Source organism: Lycorma delicatula, chromosome 1 (genome assembly GCF_047948215.1).
Source record: "Lycorma delicatula isolate Av1 chromosome 1, ASM4794821v1, whole genome shotgun sequence".
Taxonomy (NCBI): domain Eukaryota; kingdom Metazoa; phylum Arthropoda; class Insecta; order Hemiptera; family Fulgoridae; genus Lycorma; species Lycorma delicatula.
Window position 1 is genome coordinate 82042194 of NC_134455.1, and position 12330 is coordinate 82054523.

Here is a 12330-nt window from a genome sequence, read left to right on the forward strand (position 1 = left end):
TTTCTTACTGAAGGCTCGTTTAGCTTGTGCTATTCGGCATTTTATATCGCTCTTGCTTCGTCCATCTTTAGTAATTCTACTTCCCAAATAACAAAATTCTTCTACCTCCATAATCTTTTCTCCTCCTATTTTCACATTCAGTGGTCCATCTTTGTTATTTCTACTACATTTCATTACTTTTGTTTTGTTCTTGTTTATTTTCATGCGATAGTTCTTGCGTAGGACTTCATCTATGCCGTTCATTGTTTCTTCTAAATCCTTTTTACTTTCGGCTAGAATTACTATATCATCAGCAAATCGTAGAATCTTTATCTTTTCACCTTGTACTGTTATTCCAAATCTAAATTGTTCTTTAACATCATTAACTGCTAGTTCCATGTAAAGATTAAAAAGTAACGGAGATAGGGAACATCCTTGTCGGACTCCCTTTCTTATTACGGCTTCTTTCTTATGTTCTTCAATTGTTACTGTTGCTGTTTGGTTCCTGTACATGTTAGCAATTGTTCTTCTATCTCTGTATTTGAACCCTAATTTTTTTAAAATGCTGAACATTTTATTCCAGTCTACGTTATCGAATGCCTTTTCTAGGTCTATAAACGCCAAGTATGTTGGTTTGTTTTTCTTTAATCTTCCTTCTACTATTAATCTGAGGCCTAAAATTGCTTCTCTTGTCCCTATACTTTTCCTGAAACCAAATTGGTCTTCTCCTAACACTTCCTCCACTCTCCTCTCAATTTTTCTGTATAGAATTCTAGTTAAAATTTTTGATGCATGACTAGTTAAACTAATTTTTCTGTATTCTTCACATTTATCTGCCCCTGCTTTCTTTGGTATCATGACTATAACACTTTTTTTTAAGTCTGACGGAAATTCCCCTTTTTCATAAATATTACACACCAGTTTGTATAATCTATCAATCGCTTCCTGCACTGCGCAGTAATTCTACAGGTATTCCGTCTATTCCAGGAGCCTTTCTGCCATTTAAATCTTTTAATGCTCTCTTAAATTCAGATCTCAGTATTGTTTCTCCTATTTCATCCTCCTCAACTTCCTCTTCTTCCTCTATAACACCATTTTCTAATTTATTTCCTCCGTATAACTCTTCAATATATTCCACCCATCTATCGACTTTACCTTTCGTATTATATATTGGTGTACCATCTTTGTTTAACACATTATTAGATTTTAATTTATGTACCCCAAAATTTTCCTTAACTTTCCTGTATGCTCCGTCTATTTTACCAATGTTCATTTCTCTTTCCACTTCTGAACACTTTTCTTTAATCCACTCTTCTTTCGCCAGTTTGCACTTCCTGTTTATAGCATTTCTTAATTGCCGATAGTTCCTTTTACTTTCTTCATCACTATCATTCTTATATTTTCTACGTTCATCCATCAGCTGCAATATATCGTCTGAAACCCAAGGTTTTCTACCAGTTCTCTTTATTCCGCCTAAGTTTGCTTCTGCTGATTTAAGAATTTCCTTTTTAACATTCTCCCATTCTTCTTCTACATTTTCTACCTTATCTTTTTTACTCAGACCTCTTGCGATGTCCTCCTCAAAAATCTTCTTTACCTCCACTTCCTCAAGCTTCTCTAAATTCCACCGATTCATCTGACACCTTTTCTTCAGGTTTTTAAACCCCAATCTACATTTCATTATCACCAAATTATGGTCGCTATCAATGTCTGCTCCAGGGTAAGTTTTGCAGTCAACGAGTTGATTTCTAAATCTTTGTTTAACCATGATATAATCTATCTGATACCTTGCAGTATCACCTGGCTTTTTCCAAGTGTATATTCTTCTATTATGATTATTAAATTGGGTGTGGGAAATTACTAAATTATACTTCGTGCAAAACTGTATAAGTTGGTCCCCTCTTTCATTCCTTTTGCCCAGCCCGTATTCACCCACTACATTTCCTTCCTTGGCTTTTCCAATGCTTGGATTCCAATCTCCAACGATTATTAAATTTTCATCTCCTTTTACATGTTTAATTGCTTCATCATTCTCTTCGTATACACACTCTACCTCATCATAATCATGGGCGCTTGTAGGCATATAGACGTTAACAATCGTTGTCGGTTTAGGTTTTGATTTTATCCGTATCACAATGATTCTATCGCTATGCCTCTTGAAATACTCCGCTCTCCTCCCTATCTTCTTGTTCATCACGAAACCTACTCCTGCCTGCCCATTATTTGACGCTGAGTTAATTAATTATATTTGGGAATATAAAAAAATTTATCAAAATCAGTTCTCAGTGAATTAGTTGTCTTCGTATTTGTTCTATCTCAGCTTCTTTAATTAGTTATGCTGTTATGTAAATTTTTTTTTATATTTATTTTTTTTTATAAACATTATTTTTTTAAATAAAATATTTTACCAAAAAGTAACAAATTACAAACTAAATTAAATATGTTTTATATATGTATATATATTCGCCGATTTTATTAATGAAAGGTAACTAAAAACATAATTATGGTGATAATCTTTTAAAATTATGTTAATTTTCCCTCAATATTTTTTCCCTTTGAGATGATGGGCATCGACTGCTTTGGTGATTTTGCCCTATGAGAATGGAAATTTGTAGCGTATTAATAATACCATGACTGACCGAGATTCGAACCCAAGACCTCCGGTCTCAAAGTATTAAAAAAGTATAAAGATATATTTTGATAAAATTATTAATTACTAGTGTGTTTATGATGATTGGATATTGTTGTCGAAGATAGTGTGAGTATGAAAGTTTATTTGAGTGTCAGATTTAAGTACAAATTAATAACAAATAAATTGAGATAAATATTAAAAATTAAAAAACACGACTGCCAAAAAAAAACATTGCTGACAAACATTGCTCTTTATTGTAGGATAATTAAAGAGCGTGCGGATGACAATCGGTTCAGACGTTAGCTGCTATGGTGGAACAAACATACATACCCTAAATACATTACATTCCTTTTAGGGCAGTCGTGTAAAAACACTCGTAAGACAATAACTTCACACGTATGAGATACGAGGTTTCCGAATTGTTCGGAATGAAACGTTTAGGTGCGTTTAGGCGCATTTTATTCAAAAATGATTTATTCATCTGATAAACTATTACAAATTTTTTAAATTTATATATATATATATATATTTATGTAAACTATGAGTCTCCCGGGGTAACGTTATGATTCCAACGCTGGGTCATACATCTAAATCGGTTCACCGGTGAGCTGTTACGGTGGAACAAACACTCACACACACATATATATATATATATATATATATATATATATATATATATATATATATATACCCTAAATTACATTTCTTTTTGGGCAGTCGTGTAAAAATATCTTGTCTTAATTTAAAAACTAAAAAATTATAGTTTTTCAGTTCACAATTTTAAAACGTCGATCGGTGTCAAAATGAAAACAAATATCAGCAAACTGCTAAGGCTTGAAAAAATAAACATTTACAGAAAAGTATTGAAAACACTTTTGTTTTTTTTTTCAGTACGAATTTGACCTTGTTTTTACTTTGCTGCTTTATAGTTATTTGTATCGCTGTACTTTATACTACATCAGTGATGTATGCTATTAAAATAAATTTTACATTTGGGGGTTTTAGCAGGTCTTTACGTTTCATGAATTTTTTTTCATAACAAAAAAAAAACATTTTAGCATTGAACAATTTTGAAAGTATGTATTTATGTACGTGTGTATGTATGTTGGCTTGTTTTTTGCTTGATGTATTTAGACTAGATTAACCGTTTTTATGGAATTTTTTATTTTCATTTCCATCATTAATGACATTTATTTTCTTTTACAAACGGTCAAGAGGATGGTTTTCGGTCCTACACTTCAAAAATTTTACTCAAAGAATAGAAAACATTTTTTTTTCATAATTCTTAATTTGCATACTTATATATTTTATTATTCAACTTAATTTTCCTCCTAAACAGTTGTAGTTTGTTGAGTGCGAAGCCCCATGCAACCACAACTGTATAACTTTCCGGATGAAGACGGGAAAGTTATGCAACCGTTTGTCGCGTTTTTATTAAAAAATGTCTGAGTTTTCAAACGTTAATAAAGAGTAAAGGAAGTATTTTGGTGAAAATATAAATTACAAAAGTGATTGTGATGATTAAATATTGTCAAAAGTTGTTTGGGTATTTTGAAACATAACGATGTTTATTATAACTGCTTTGATTATCGTGTTTAGGTTTATACATAAAAATTAAAGTAATTACAATTGTTTTAATATTCGACTTTAAAGAAGTTGGCCGACGCGAAAATGAATACAACTGGTAACCAATTACTAAGAGTTGAATAAGTTTCAACTATCTAAGAAACATTAATTTATGTGAAAAAAAAATTTATCTGTTGAGAAAAATTTTGAAATATGTAACTGTATTTAAAAAAATTATTGTGAAGTTTTTGTTTTTAGAGCAGTCTTCAGTACGATTTTATTCTTTTGAACGCTTATTTTTTTCTTCTAGGCGAGTATTTACAGCTATAAAGGCCGTCTCTCACATTCCAACCGCCAACTGCTACTTCTATCCCGCCAACTTTCCTCCTCCAAATTCCTTCTCACCATCACTCCAGACATCCACTGCCTTGGAGGTCGTCCACGTTTCTTCCTCTCTCCTGGTGTCCACTTCAGTATCCTCCTAGGCCATCTATACTGCTCTATTCTCCCAACCGCTTACTTTATTAATGTAAATAAAAACAGTTCACAATAAACGCAATGGATATACAGAGACTGTTATCGAATATGGTGTAAGATTTCAGAGAATCTTACTCCACGTTATAACAGCATATGAAAATATTATTATAAAAAACACGTTGGCAACTTTGAGTACCGAGAGCTTTGTTCTTGACATACGGTAGTCTTTGTAAGTAATAATTTAGAAGAAAAATTAAATGTTCATTAAAGTATGTAATTATGCAGGTAAAGGATTATGAAAAAATTATTCTACTCTAAATAAAATTTTGAAATACGAAATTCATACTGACCATATCTCTCTAAACAACCCACCAAAATTGAATGGTATCACTAACTCATATTTAAAAGTTATAGTTCAAAATGTCATAAAATTCTGTTAATCCAGTTTAAAGATATCAAGTAAAACAATAAATGACGAAAAAAGATTATTACGCCTCCTGAATGAAATATTCCAAATATGTAATCAAAATGACATACTGCATAAGTAAATACAAAATGATGTATTAGTAAAATAATGTGACTTTAAGTTCAGAAACGATAAAAGAATGATTTTAGGGGCATTAAATTATGTGGAAAAGATTTATTTACTTTTTAAGGAAAATTTAAAAATATGTGACCTTGAAATCTTTCTTTCTCTCCCCCTTCCAAAAAATTGAGATCACAAGTAAATGGTTCTACATACAAAAATCATCACTCCAAATTTCATTCGAATCGGTCCATCCAAACAAGATATAACAAAAAAAAACAAAAAAAAACAAGTTACCATATGGAAATACATACATCCAGAATTTTTCAATGTTAAATTTTCTTTTTTTTGCTTAGAACTGGATCATGAAAATCAAGAAACAACTTTGATATGCAAAAATGTTTCCCGATTAGCATACTTTACCTTATATAGAGTATAACAATGTAGCCTGGATATTAATAAAAAAAATACATACAAGGCAAATGTAGAACCTTCTTTTCCTGAAATAGATAAATATATGAAGAGAGAACTAATTTTTTTTTTTTTTTTGTAATTACTTCGTTTACTTAGTGCTACCCCATAATAGAACAAAAGTTTGATTTTCACATTTAAAAATAAATAAATAAATAGATAATATTTTAAGTAGTTTAACAATAAATATTTTAAAATTCTTCGCTTTATTATTAAGGAAATAACTTGCTATTACTCATGAGTTGGCTATTACTATTTGGTAAAAAATTATAATTCAGTAGAGAAGACATAGAAGGAATAAAGGTAACGTATATTTTAATCTAAAAGAAGTATGTATACATTTTTTCAGTTCTATTTGCCTTCGGTGTTTAAAAGGTTATTTATTCAGATCGCGTTTTAATTTTATTGGGCTACATCCAAGTTGTTTGACCTAACAATAGCGTTGTCATTTGGAAATGTGTACTTGTATACTGTTGTTAAGTGAACGTGGAAATTTTTTTTATTATTCTTTTAAGATATTTTCTGTTCTATCTACTCTTGTTTCTCTTTTTATTTAAACATTTGGGAAATATTAAAAATCATATCTTGAATTTTAGATACAAGTTTAAAAATCAGTGAAGATCACTATTTAATTTTTAACCAATTCATTTTTCAAATACCGTATATACCTATGTACGGTATGCGCACCAATTTGTCCTAAATGACGGTTGAAAAAATAGCCTGTGCGTCGTACATAGAAATTAAATTTTCACATTGATGATGATATAATCATTAAATTTATGTATATATGTTGCAATAGTTAATTCTTTTCTTTGGAGGTTTATAAAGGACCTATGTATGCGCCACCTACCTGCCAGTTGACCGATGTAGCAGCTGACCTACCTGACTTAAGACAAAGATTAAAGGGGCTGTCACATAAATTACTCAAGACTAGCCTATTAAAGTATGGGATGAACTGTCCTATCGGCTGGATGTGTGCCATGTTACGAATGGTGTCCACATTTACCTTATAGGAAAAACTGTTTTGCGTTGCTCTTTCATTTCATGCATAATTATCAATGCAAGTAAAACTTAATAAATATTGCGTAACTTAAAAACCCCGATATTCATTTTGAAACATACGTGTATATATATGTACATATTTAAGAAAACCATTGACAGAGGGAACATACCTATTTGGACTTTTTTTTTAGTTATTACAAGGATAACACTGCCCAAAATGAGAGTTTATCGAGCTCAAAAATAGCTTATTATTATTTATTTCCATATGCTGAATTCAAAAATAACTATAAAAACGGCCTATTAGCTCTTGCTTTTGGAAATACAATAACAAGTCATTTTTTAGCCGATCTACATTTTTAATTTGGTGGAAATTTGTTTTTGGAGTTGTTACACCTGTTAAATGATAAAAAACAACGTTTTCCAACTGTAGATTATACATATTATTACTGTTCTTGTGATTGTGAGTTTCTATTGTTTGTGTTGTAATTAGTGCAGAATTTTTGGTTTTCGAGTGCTTTAGAAGTGAAAAATTTGTTACATCAAAATGCCACGAAAATGTGTGTTCGGTGAATAATTTTTGTTATATTTGTGGAGAAATAACATTTCCTTCACAGAAACGTAATCTGACGCCTCTTGTGAAGACTTCCTATCAGCATTATTTTGGTATGAAGGTAGGGGACCAGGGTAAGTCATGGGTTCCACATATATGTTGCAACTCTTGTTCAGTTATACTACGAGAATGGCTGAAAAATAAAAATCGATCTATGGCTTTTGCTGTGCCCATGGTTTGGCGGCAGCCTACAAACCTTACAGATAACTGCTATTTCTCCTTGACTCCACCTATAAAGGCAAGATTGTCAATGAAGTAAAGAGTAACAGTTCAATACTCTAATCTTCTATCTGCTAATCGACCTACTCCACATTCACGTAGTTTATCAGTTCCTACTCCACCATAAAATTATGAGCTTGAAATAGAAAATAATGGTGTGGAAGAAGAAGAACCCAACAAGCCTTCCACATCCCATGAAACTGATTTTGACGAAAAAGATAATAAACCGCACAGACTAAGTCAAGCGGAATTGAGTGGCATCATTCAAGACCTTGATTTGTAGAAGGCAGAACTTCTAGAGTATAGCAATGGAATCTTCTCCAACTTGATGTCAGAGTCTCACAGTACAGACATCGTCAGGGATCTGCTTCTTTTTTTTTTTTTGAGAAAAACACAATTTCTTTGTTTTGCTGCCACGTTAATGTCTTGATGAAATATTGGAATCTGAACCATGATCCAACTGACTGGATGCTATTCATAGACTCCTCCAAGTTTAGTTTGAAAGCTGTATTACTTCACAACGGCAACTGTCTTCCTTCTATTCCTGTTGGTCATGTAGTTCGCATGAAGGAGACTTGTGCAAACATGGCAATCCTCCTAAACTCAATCAGATATGCTGAACACAAGTGGAAAATCTGTGGCGATCTAAATGTCATCGCTGTACTCTTGAAAAGAGAAAAGGTAGCAAGCTACCTATTCCCTTTTATTTTTCTTTCCCCTTCATAATTCGGTCAAACATAGGATCCTTACAAGTTATCGAATTTGTAACCCAAAAAAAATACCTTCCTTTACTTTTGCATCGCTTAATGTGGGTAATTTGTCTCTTAAGTACTTAAAAGGCCTGTCCTTCTCGGTTCATACTTTTGACAAAAGATTTCATCAACCCATGCTTTATATGAAGAGGTGGAAGCAGAACCTCTTTTGGGTCTCTGAAGGCTCTGGAACGACATTTTTCTCGCTAGTGTTAAGATCTCTTGTAGGTCATCTGCTTGAATATAACGTGATTTTTTATCCTGAACTTTTTTCCCTCCTAGTTGTGGAGTTATCAGTGATGAACACGGAGAAAGATTCCATCAGGATATTTCTGTAATGGAATAAAGATATCAGGGCCATTGTAATTAAACAATGCTTGCGGATTACAGCTGGTCTGTGTGTAGGGATGTTCCGGAACTCACTTACAAGAGGAAAGTCAAAAGACAACGATCTCATGAAGCCACCACATGATTTTCTTCAGATCCAACCAACTGCTAGATATTCTTCCATCAGTTAAGAACTCTTAGAATGTAACTGTCATTAAAAAAATGTCAAATAGGCTTTCTATGTTATTGGTATATGTAATTCAAATGTATCATTTTCTCTTAATCCGTTAAAATAAAATACTTCCACCTATTCTATATCAGAGAAACTAGATGTAATAAAAATTTTCTTTGTCATATTCGTTTTTCTCAACCCAAAATTAGTAAGATTTGATTCATAAAGTGAAGGAAACATTCCAAAAAAGGTTTTTTTGTTGGAAATAGATAATTTATTATCTAGCATTTGAAATTTTTCTCTTTGACAAGGTCTCGATTATTATACTGAATGTAGTTATTAGCTCTAATCTGAATTTTAAATATGATATCCGCCAGGAAACAATAATGGAGCCCATTTTTTTCATCATATATAGGAATGGTATTTATAAACTGGAGGTCTCTTAACGAATTCAAGGGAACATTTGCTATTTTTCTAATGATACAACTATCGTTTTGATGAGAAATACTGTTAATAGTACTCCCGCAAACGATGAAATACCCATAATTAAAAACTAGTTAGTGTATTATTTTTTTTAACAAAAAAATGGATTATACATTTTAACAACTGTAATTATGAAAGTGAATAAAATTTTCCTCAGCTGTGTTAGTTATTGAATAAATAATATCTGATTTTCCCATGAATCTCAATTTTTGGCACCATATTAACTATAAACTGAATAAAAGTATTTATATGTGCTTAGAATTTTGGTATTAATATAATTGCACTTCGTAGTATTGTTTCAATTTCATTGCATGTTTATATTCTATCCTTATTGAACGTACCGTACTACATTCACTCACTAACAAATTAAATAAAAGATATTCTTAACAAAAAATATTGAATGCAAGCCGGCTAATGACGCACCATTTGAGTAAACTTACGTTGTATAAATAAAGTGCCTTGTTTAAAACAACATGATAAAATAAAGACATTTGTTAATTAAGCTATTTATTTTTTAATTTTGTTTATATTAATAATAAAGTATTTTATATTTTTTTATTTATTGACTAGCAGACCCGTCGCGGCTTCGCTGGCGCTATATGGTTACTTGCGTTTCCCCGTCGCGATCAGGGATGTTTAGCCAGTCAAGGTTCCCTTCATTGCCCTTCCCATCTAACTAGGAGGCTCTGCACCCTTGGCCCCTCTGTATTCATTAAACTCATAAAAAAAAACAGAAAAACTTCAACTCAAAAAATTAAAACAAAGAAAAAAAGTATAAATAAATAACCTAAATCTTCTTTTACTAAATTTAATGTAGTTGTATATATCGAGATATATCGTCTATATCGATTGTTATTGTCTATATCGATCGTTGTCTATGTCAATATCGACTTCCTCAGACAGTTATTATGTAATTAAATTTTTCTTAATATTTCCATCCCAGCGCCATCTAGCGAATCCAAACTAATTCAGATACCTTCGCGGGCGTGCGCACAAAAACTCACCGAAGTTTCACCGCAAACGGATAAATGGGATAGGAACGCATACGGGACAAAGAAACATTCATTTTTATATATATAGAAGATATATGAATACTCCATATTTAATTATGTTGAAAGATTATATGTTTTAATTTTTGTTGATAAACTATTAGAATGGTCAGTATTTTTTATTTGCCATGCTGACTTCTGATTTTACACAATATAATCCGAATACTTTCCAGTAATTGTTTTTACTTATTTTAAACATTTATTTATGGTACATAATGTATTACAAAAATACAAACATGAAAATATAATTTAGTCCGCATACACCAAAAGTTATATGATCTGTGCTGGTTAGCGAAGCTAGATAACAGACCTGATTCAAAAATTAAAAAAATCCCTTTGTGTAATCTAACATCAGCATATAAAAAAGTGACCGCTAAATCAATAAAATCATCATTAAAGAAGTGGCAAAAAATTTAAAAAAATCAAGATTAGATCAATTCATACTATATTAATCAGTTACCGAAGGTATTAATATATAATAAAATGTTCATAATATATTTTTATTTTAAAAAATCTTTAAAATATCCATTTGATTTCAAGACACATATCATACTTACCGTTTAACGAAATATTGACGGAATTTAGAACTAACCTAGCTCTGTGGTTCACTTAACCTGTGTGTATATCAAAATGTATTGTTTAAGATGCAGTTCGACGGTGTGGTAGCTCCGTCTCGAGCTTTCATCAAGGGATCCCGGGTTCGAATCCCGGTCAGGCATGGCATTTTCCATATTCCCACGAACAAGCTCCAAAGCTTCAGGAATGAATTAATTCATCAAACAAAAAAAAAACCAGCAATAAATTGCATAACTTTCCCACCTACGCCGGCCAATCAAGTTATGCAGTTAATTTTTTTCTGGCTTAGCTATAACGTTTTTTCAATTCAATTATTTGAAGCTCTATTTGTATCTTTATGATAAAATAATTATTTTTTATTGAAAAATTATAATCAATTCCTCTTTTTACAATTTTTATTTAAAAATATTTATTTATAATTTTTTGATACGAAGGTTAATATAATACTGATTTTTTGTTCACTTGTAGAGGACTTAATGAAAGCTGAATGTTAGTGTTTTGCTTTCTTGAAAAAAAAAATTCATTTTGAGGTTACCACAGTCAAGGAGAAGCATTTACGTTAAATTAATTTTTAATATTGTTTGAAAAATACAAAGATACAGTCATAATTCTAAATAAACAAAGTTATAATTTTCTGGGGTGAGGTGAACATTTTTGGCCAATTTTCTTTTCAAGAAATACTAAATAGTAAGGGCTACAAAAAAATTAATATTTTTACAGTTTAAATGAAGTGGGGTAACTTGCGAGATGGATTTAAATATAAAATAAACATTTTTTTTAAGCATTTTTTTTACAACTTCTGGAGTGGAATGGCAAAAGGTTTTATAATGGTTTGAAGACCCATCGGCTTAGAAAATATAAGTGTAAAAAAACTTCCATTAAGCTAGGACCAGTCTACCAAGCTTGAAGAAAATCAGTCAACGAGGTCCAGAGTTATAAGACTAAATACAGGCCAACATACATATTCATTTGCCCAAAACGTCTGTCTATAGATTTTTTGGAGTAAGGAGCATTGGATGAAAAACGTTTTTCGAAGATTATTTACAATTTATTTATAATTATGTTTTTGTTAAAAAAACGTTTAATGTCTTCCTAAGGTAAAAGCTTAAAAACAGAACAATTCCTTTTAGATTTTTGTTTTACCGATTTATATATTTTACCGTTATAGCTGCAGCTACAATAGTAACATATACGAGTATATAGATAGGCTGGGAAAGTAAAAAATGTTTTTAATTTCTAAAATCCCTAATTTATTACTCTCCCATTACATTAGAGAACTGAAAGTAATATTTGAATCAAAATTTAATGTTTAAAATCGATATTATTATTATCTGTTTTCATATTTTTCTGTAAAATTATTTACGTAATAGTAACATTAGTTTTTCCATAAACGATCTTAATAAAAAAATTCCTCAGAAATCAATGTCTTCAACACTTGTGCCTTAGTTTGGCATATTTAAGCAAACAAAAATCTTTCGTTTCATTCTTT

At 31.0% G+C, this 12330-nt stretch overlaps 1 protein-coding gene across 1 annotated transcript in view; it reads left to right on the top strand.

Moving 5' to 3' along the window:
• LOC142317545 (MOXD1 homolog 1-like) overlaps positions 1 to 12330 on the top strand; it is a 175304-nt gene that overhangs the window by 32000 nt on the left and 130974 nt on the right. The gene's annotated exons all lie outside the window — the stretch shown is intronic.